At 48.9% G+C, this 8561-nt stretch overlaps 1 pseudogene; it reads left to right on the forward strand.

The window, feature by feature from the left end:
- The first annotated feature begins 551 nt into the window (after positions 1 to 551).
- Positions 552 to 8561, forward strand: part of LOC103263886 — a 29926-nt pseudogene continuing 21916 nt past the window's right edge.

The following is an 8561-nucleotide window of genomic DNA, read 5'->3' on the forward strand; positions in this document are numbered from 1 at the left end:
CAAAGGGTGCCCCGGTCCCCCGCCCCAGCGGGTTTCTGGAGCTGTCGGTATGCCCAGGCTGCTGGGGCGTCTGAGAGAAGCCCATCAGGCCACTGGACAGGTCTGCAGGGCGACTCAGGCTCCCGAGGGGACCTGCCCACTCTGACAGGGGAGGAGAAGGTGGCCCAGGGAGCGAGCAAAGAAGGCGGGGAAGAGGGGCAGAGTCCGGGGAAAGGGCAGTTGGAGCGCGGTTCCCTGTACCTTTTCGGCCACGCCCACCAGCCCTGCCTCCCCGCCACCCCGCCACGCCTCTCCCTTCCGGGCGCGGCCACGAGGTGGCGCCACGGGGCCCCGCAGGGACTCGAGCGACCTCGGGAGGGAGCCGCGGCCGCCCAGCTCCGGGCGCTTTGACTTCTGCGTGATGGGGAGAGACCGCGCAGTGAGTCGGCATGAAGTGGGCGGAGGCGGAGACCGAGACTGGGAGGCTGGCGGCCGCCGCAGCACCCCCGTCCGCCTGTCAGTCAACCCTGTCAACATGCTGGCAACCAAGAATTGTCGGTCTGTCCTGTCAATCAGTCTAGCCAGCCTGTCAGTCATCCTGCCAGCCAATCAGCAGGTCAGTCAGGTCTCCCCGCCTGTGGGTCGCACACTTTCTCCAAGAGTCAGTTGCTGCACGGGCTGCATTTCTTGAGCCTGGCGGCCCTCTGGCCGTCACGGTGTCCTTGTCACAGTGAGGGCAAAGAAAGACTCTGGGGTGGGTGAGGGGAGATTTGCGGAGTCGGCCTGGGTGTTTTCTCCCAGGATCTTCGAGGCCCTTGGGGCAGGGTGGACGACATGACCCCGAGGTGGCTCTCGGCCGCACAGCCTTCCCTTGAGCCCCAGAGCTGCAGGGGAAGGGACAGAGCCCTCGCTCTCGGCGCCCAAGCTGGGAGGTGCGCCCCCTTCACCCTTCCACCGTGCCGAGAGCATCTGACCCGGGAGAGGCTGTGGGTTTGGCCTCATCCACTGCTCTCCTCCGGTGTCACAGCGGATGTGGCGGTGGCCGGGATCTTCGCCCTTCCTGGAGGCGCGGCACCATGGGGTCTGGATCTGAGCTGGAGGCAGCATTCCTGGGTCTGGCCTTGGCGTGGTTTCCGCCTCGCTGTGTGTCCTTGTGCAAGTCACTTCACTGTTTCGGGCCTCAGCGTCACCATGTGCATCTCTCAAAAGAGGGAACCGCTCTCCATAACCACCACCTACTCCCCTTCCCTGCCCTGCACCGTGAGGCTGGAAATGCCGCCATGATGTCGGGCTCGGTGGCTCAGCCTGTAATCTCGCGCCTTTGGGAGGCTGAGGGGAGTGGATTGCCTGAGCCCGCGGGTTCGAGACCCGCCTGGGCAGCGAGACCTCTTCTCTACAATAAATCAAAAAAATCAGCCGGACGTGGTAGCGCATGCCTGTAATTCCGGCTACTCGGAAGGCTGAGGCATAAGGATCACCGGAGCCCAACAGATCCAGGCTGCGGTGACCGGGAGCGGCCACTGCACTCCAGTCTGGGCGACAGAGTGAGACTCCAACTCAAAAAAAAAAAAAAAAAAAAAAAAGAAAGAAAGAAATGCCACCATGGAGGAGAAAGCCCGGGTGTGAGGAAGTTATAACCACACTTCTCCTGATTTTCCCAAGGGAGAGGGAGCATGGAAGAAAGAAAAGGCAGGGGTGACCTGACCCCTGAGCTCCAGGGGAGAGCCTGTCTGTTACCTACTCCCACAGGAGCCTGAGGTTTGGCTGTGTGGCCCTGAGCATGTTCCCGCTCCTCTCTGGGCTTCTGCAACAGTGGGGAGCTTGGACTCTATGATCTTTTAGGCCTGAGACTTGAGTGGAAGGAAAATTTCTGATGGGGACTCCCCATCCCCTTCACCTAGGGATGCTGTGGACCTCTGTCCATCCACAGTGTGGGCATGGGGAACAGACTTGTTGCCTTTTGGCCTGATGAGTGGGAGCATTGAAGTGCTTGGTTGTGTGCCCAGCCCGGTGGGGTGGGCTGGGTACTGGGGAGAGTGGAAGCTGGGTCTCAGTGGTCAGAAGCCTTCCTGCAGCCCAACTTGGGTGGGCTCTTGGGATCCTTGTTGGGAAGAGGGCTCTGATAACCCCAGGGGAGAGAGGGAGGGGAACACACCCTGGTGACAGTGGTCTTCCCACTTGCTGCCCCACTCCGGCCCCTTTCTTTGAGGCTGGGTTCCCAGGTCACAGCATATCCAGGCAGCCTCAGTGGTCCAATGAGATGGGACCTGTAGCTCCTGGAAGCCAGAAGAGATCAGGGCAAGGCAGGCTTTTTGCAGATATCTGTAGGATGGCCCCAGAGGATTGCTTACCTGGGCAGGGCTGGGAGGTCCCAGGAAGAGTTGACTATTCATTCAAGAAGTACTATTCATTCAACAAGTCAAGCTTTGTGCTAGGCAGGTGGAAGAGTTGACTATTCATTCAAGAAGTACTATTCATTCAACAAGTCAAGCTTTGTGCTAGGCAGGAAGAGTTGACTATTCATTCAAGAAGTACTATTCATTCAACAAGTCAAGCTTTGTGCTAGGCAGGTGGGTGACAGGAGTGAACAGACATTGTCCCTGTATGGAGTGCAGAGTCCAGAAGTGGTGATACGGGCAGTGGAGAAGACAAAAAAGAAAGTAAACAAATTGGCTAAAGTAAAAATTGTGGTATGTGCTATGAGGGTAGCAAGGAGGATGCTGAGATAGAGAATAAAGCAGGGCAATCTGGGTGTGCTCTCTGAGCAGGTGACACTTAACCTAAGGCACGAAAGAGAAGGAGCTAGGCCAGGCTTGGTGGCTCAGGCTGTAATCTCAGCACTTTCTGAGGTGAGTGGATTGCTTGAGCCTGTGGGTTTGAGACCAGGTTGGGAAACTTGGCGAGACCTCGTCTCTACAATAAATCAAAAATTAGCTGGGCATGATAGTGCGTACCTGTAGTTCCAGCTACTTGGAAGACTGAGGCAGAAGGATTGCCTGCGCCCAGTAGGTTGATGTGCCCAGCCTGGGCAATGGAGTGAGATTCCAACTCAAAAAAAAAAAAAAAAAAAGAGAAGGGGCTAACGCTGGGGAGGAGAAAATGTTCCCAATACAAGGAACAGTATTCACTCACTCACTCACTCCCTCATGTGTTACTGTGTGCTGGATACTGTTCTAGTTGCTACAAAAACAGATGAACAATACAAGAGAAATTCTTTCTCTCATAGAACTTAAGTTCTTCTTTTTAAAAAAGATTTATTCTTTTGAAAACAACTTATGTTCTATATTTTAAAGATACAATTCAGGATTAGGGTACAATTCAAGATTAGGGTGCAATTCAGGATTAGGTGCATAAGTGGTCATTGTACAGGTGAGGTTTGGGCCTCCCATTGGTCCTCACTTTCCCTGGTTTGGGATCAGGTAAACTTATTGATGTTATGTGTCCCCTCCCTTCCCCTGGGAGTGTCCCACTACTGTCAATCCCTTTCTTGTAGTATTATGATACTTATGAGTGAGAACATGTGGTACTCAGTTCTTTGTTTCTCTGATAGAACACTGAGTATGATAGACTCCAAATCCATCCAAGTTGCTGCAAAGTCTATAATTTTGTCCTTCTTTATGGCTGCACAGTATTCCATCCTGTATTCTAATGGAAGGGACAGAGAAATAACCAATCAGACAAATAATGACAGGAGTGATGAGTGCTATGAAGTAAAAACAAGCTAATGGGATGGACAATGACTGGGGATGAAGTAACTAGTGTAGATAAGGTGAAGGGAATGGCCACTCAAGACCAGAATGATGAGAAGGAGTCAGCTGTGCAAAGGTCTGGAGGAAGAATGTTCTAGATAGAGGGACCAGAAAGTGGGAATGAGTTCAGGAGGTTTGAAGCATATATAGCTGGTGGGAAAATGATAGGCAGTGAGGTGCAGGGAGCAGGGAGTGGAGGGTGTGGCAAAGCTGGGTGAGGAGTTTGAATTTTATTAGAAAGCCTCAGGAAGCTGGTGGAGAGATGTGGTGGGGGGAATCCCTCCAACTGCTCTGTGTGGGTGTGGAGTAAGGGGATGGGAGGGTAGGAGTAGAAGTGGTGAGGAATCATTCAGTAGTCCAGACAAGATGATGTTAACCTGGTCTAGGGCAATAGCAGTGGAGATGCAGGCAGGTAAACCAATGTATCTATGGACTGAACTGATGGGACTGGATGATTGTTTGGATGAAGGAAAAGCATGACTTCTTAGGTTTTAGTTCCAGCACCTGGGTGGATGGAGGTGCCATTGACTGAGTTGGGGCAGGTTATGATAGATTTTGGGGAGGAAAAGAATGCAGTTTTGGAGAACTTATAGAGATTTCTGGTTAGATAGGCAAGTGGAGATGACAAACAGGAAGCTGACTCTCTGAGTCTGGAGCTCAGGGAAGAGGATTAGTCTAAAGATAGTATTTGCCTCAGGACATGGTGTAGTGCTGGTTAGACCCGCAGGGGCAGGGCTATTCCAGGCATGAGAGCTAAACTGTCCAGTACAGTAGCCACTAACCGGGTGTGGCTGTTGGGCACTTGATATTTGGCTTGTCTAAATTCAGGTATGCTATAAAGTAAAATGCACACCACATTTTTGAAGAGTTAGCATGGAAAAAGAATGTAGACTATCTCATTAATTTTATAATGATTACATATTGAAAAGCTAATATTTTGGATATATTGGGCTAAATGAAATTATTAAAATTAATTTCACCAGTTTATTTTTACTTAATTTAATTAATTTGCTCATATTTGCATTAGGGACTCACTCTGTTGCCCAGGCTGGAGTGCAATGGCACACTTATGGCTCACTGCAACCTTGATCTCTTGGGCTCAGGCAATCCTTCCTCCTCAGCCTCCCAGGAAGCTCAGACTATAGGAGCACACTACCGCATCCAGCTAATTTTTTAGAGATGAGATCTTGCTGTAGAGATGAGATCTTGCTAAGTTGCCTAGGGTGGTCTTGAACTCCTGAGCTCAGGCAATCCTCCCTCCTCGGCCTCCCAAAGTTCTGGGCATGAGCCACCACGTCCGGCTAATTTTTTAACTTATTGTAGAGATGAGGTCTCACCAAGTTGCCCAGGCTGGTCTTGAACCCGTGGGCTCAGGCAATCCTGTCATCTCAGCCTCCCAAAATGCTGGGATTATAGGCGTGAGGCCCCAGGCCTATCCTGCATTGTTTTTCTAATGTGCTGGTGGATAGGTCTGGTGGGGCATTGTTGGGTGTGGTGGGTCAGGGCACCAGGGGGCAGCAGTGGTTAGGAAATCAAAGGGCATCTCCAATGAGGGCACCTCTACAGGAAGCCCACAGTAGGGGCTGTTGGCCTGACTCTCTCTGACTCCCCTTCCGGGGACCTGGTTAAAACATAATTGTGGCACACCACCTGGACTCCCAACTCCTTGCCTGACTCAGTTGGAGTTCAGGAACAGGAAGGAGGTGTCCCAATGAGGTGACAATATGAACCACTCTGGAAGCTGCTAGTATGTGAACTTCAGAGCTCTCATCCTTTTCATTTCATCCCTGGCTGACATCACTCTGCCAGGGAAACATTTCCATCCCTTGGGTTGAGCAGAGTATGCCAACCAGCAGCTAGGTAGTCAAGGCAACCAAGGCAATAAAGCCCACAGAGGTTAATTTATATGAAATAAATGTGGCTGTAGCCCATTTTCATTCATTATCATTCTAAACATCTTGTTCAAACTGCCTGTAGTGTTTCTACTTGGCAGGAAAATCACCATTAGGGAAAATAGAACAGTGAGGTGATTGGAGGAGAGACTGAATACACTTCCAGTTAGTTCGATGTGACTTTTGTGAGTGCCGTTGTGTGCCAGACACTGTGCTGCATGCTTTGGATCATTTATTAGGTGGTCCTCAAGGAATACATGCCAAAATACTTCAGTATAGGGAGAAATGTGTAGTGGTATAAATAGAGATGCATGAGAGCTCAGAGGAAGTGCAACTAATACTCATACATGGGTGCGTGTAACTGTGAACTTAAAGAAGGTGCCAGTTAGCATCAGAGCAGAGAGGCAGGATTTGGCCACTAGGCGGAGTGTGGTGAGAGGGTTCTGCAGGGACATGGAACAGCAGGAAAGAAAGTGATTCAAGGATGGCAGGGAGATTTATTTGGCTAGAACATTGGCCATGTGCAGCAGGGAGACAAAGTTGGTGTCAGATCTTGAGAGGCCTTACTTGCAGGGTAAGGAGACTGGACTTTAGATTCTAGAGCTTTTGAGGAAGGACTGAGTTGGACAACACTGCTTAGAAAGAAGAAACTACTTGCCTGGAACTTTTGGTGCTCAGAGGTCAGAACAGGAGAGGAAAAGGAGCTTGTATGAGGAAAGAAGGGAGGTAAAAATTTCTCTTGGGATTAGTCATCTGACAAATAAAGCAAGGTGGTAGGGTGATGAAAAGTATTTGTTTTGGAAATGGAAAGACCTGGATTTGAACCCTGGTCATAAAATTTTCTTTTGGTAATAGCTTTATTGAGATATAATTTGCATACCATACAATTCGTCCATTAAAAAGTATACAATTAGCTGGGCTCAATGGCTCAGCCTGTAATCCCGTGCCTTTTGGAGGCTGAGGTGAGTGGATTGACTGAGCCCGCGGGTTCGAGACCCGCCTGGGCAGCGAGACCTCATCTCTACAATAAATAAAAAAATTAGCCGGGCGTGGTAGCGCGCACCTGTAGTTCCAGCTACTTGGGAGGCTGAGGCGGAAGGATCGCCGGAGCCCAGCAGGTCGAGGCTGCGGTGGCCGGGAGCGGCCACTGCACTCCAGTGTGGGTGACAGAGTGAGACTCCAACTCAAAAAAAAAAAGTATACAATTGATGGTGTTTGATATAATCACAGAGTTATAAAGCCATCAACACAATCAGTTTTACTTTTTAAAAATAAGGATACACGTCACATACCATAAAACTCAGTACTTTAAAGTGTACAATTCATGATTTTTAGTATTCTTAAAAGTTTGTGCAACCATCACTATCTAATTCTAGATATTTTTGACACCACCAAAATAAACTTTTGCCCGTTAGCAGTCACTCTCCATTCCTCTTCCCCCAACTCCTGCCAACCACTAATCTAATTCCTGTCTCTATGGGGTTGTCTATTCTGGACATTTTCTATACATGAACTCATATAATATGTAGCTTTTTGAGTCTGGCCTCTTTCACTAAGCATGTTTCCAAGGTGTATCCATGTTGTAGCATGTATCCATTACTTTTTTATTTATTTTTATTTTTAATTTTTATTTTTTTGAGTTGGAGTCTCACTCTGTCACCTAGACTGGAGTGCAGTGGCACGCTCCTGCTCACTGAGCCTTGACCTGTTGGGCTCCGGCGATCCTTCTACCTCAGCCTTCCAAGTAGCTGGAACTACACGGGCGCTACCACGCCTGGCTAATTTTTTGATTTAATGGAGAGATGAGGTCTCGCCAAGTTTCTCAGGCGGGTCTCGAACCCGTGGGCTCAGGCAATCCACTTGCCTCAGCCTCCCCAAACCGCGGGATTACAGGCTGAGCCACCGAGCCTGGCTTCCATTACTTTTTATGACTGAATAATATTCCGATGTATGGATACACCACATTTTGTTTATCCATTCATAATTTGGTAGACATTTGGGTTGTTTCTGATTTTTTAAAGTCTATTTATCACTTGGGTTGTTTTCAGCTATGATAAATAATACTGCTAGGAACTTTCATGTACAAGTTTTTGTGTACATGAAACATATTTCCCTTGGGCATATATCTAAGAGTGGAACTGCTGGTCATAACTTAACTTTTTGAGAAACTGCTGGGCTAGTCTCTAAAGAGCCTGCACCATTTTACATTCTCACCAGTGATGGATGTATGTGGGCTCTCCCTAACTTTGCCAACATTTGTTACTTCCATTATAAGGAAATTATAGCCAACATAGTGAGTGTGAAGTGGTATCCCATTGCAGCTTTGGTTTGCATTTCCCTAATGATGTTGAACATTATTTTATGTATTTGTTGGCCATTTATTAGTCCCTTTATTTTTTTTGAGTTGGAGACTCACTCTGTCACCCAGGCTGGAGTGCAGTGGCATGTGCATGGCCACCGCAGCCTCGACCTGCTGGGCTTAGGCGATCGGTCCGCCTCAGCCTTCCAAGTAGCTGGAACTAGGCATGCACCATCATGCTTGGTTAATTTTTCTTGATTTATTTGAGAGATGAGGTCTCACCAAGTGACCCAGGCTGGTCTCCAACTTGTGTGCTTAGACAATCCTTTCACCTCGGCTTCCCAAAATACTGGGATTATACGCATGAGTCACGGTGCCCAGCCTATTAATCTTCTTTAGAGAATTTTCTATTCAAGTCTTTTGCTCATTTTTATATTGAGTTCTTTGATTTGATTTTTGAGTTATAGGAGTTCTTAATGTATTCTGTATACTAGATCCTTATTAGATAAGTGCTTTACAAATATTTCTGCTAGCCGGGCTCGGTGGCTCAGCTTGTAATCCCGCACTTTTGGGAGGCTGAGGTGAGTAGATTGCCTGAGCCCGCGGGTTCGAGACCCACCTGGGCAACTTGGCAAGACCTCA

The sequence above is a fragment of the Carlito syrichta genome, unplaced genomic scaffold (genome assembly GCF_000164805.1).
Source record: "Carlito syrichta isolate Samal-C Ts95f unplaced genomic scaffold, Tarsius_syrichta-2.0.1 Scaffold305313, whole genome shotgun sequence".
NCBI classification, from domain to species: Eukaryota; Metazoa; Chordata; class Mammalia; order Primates; family Tarsiidae; genus Carlito; species Carlito syrichta.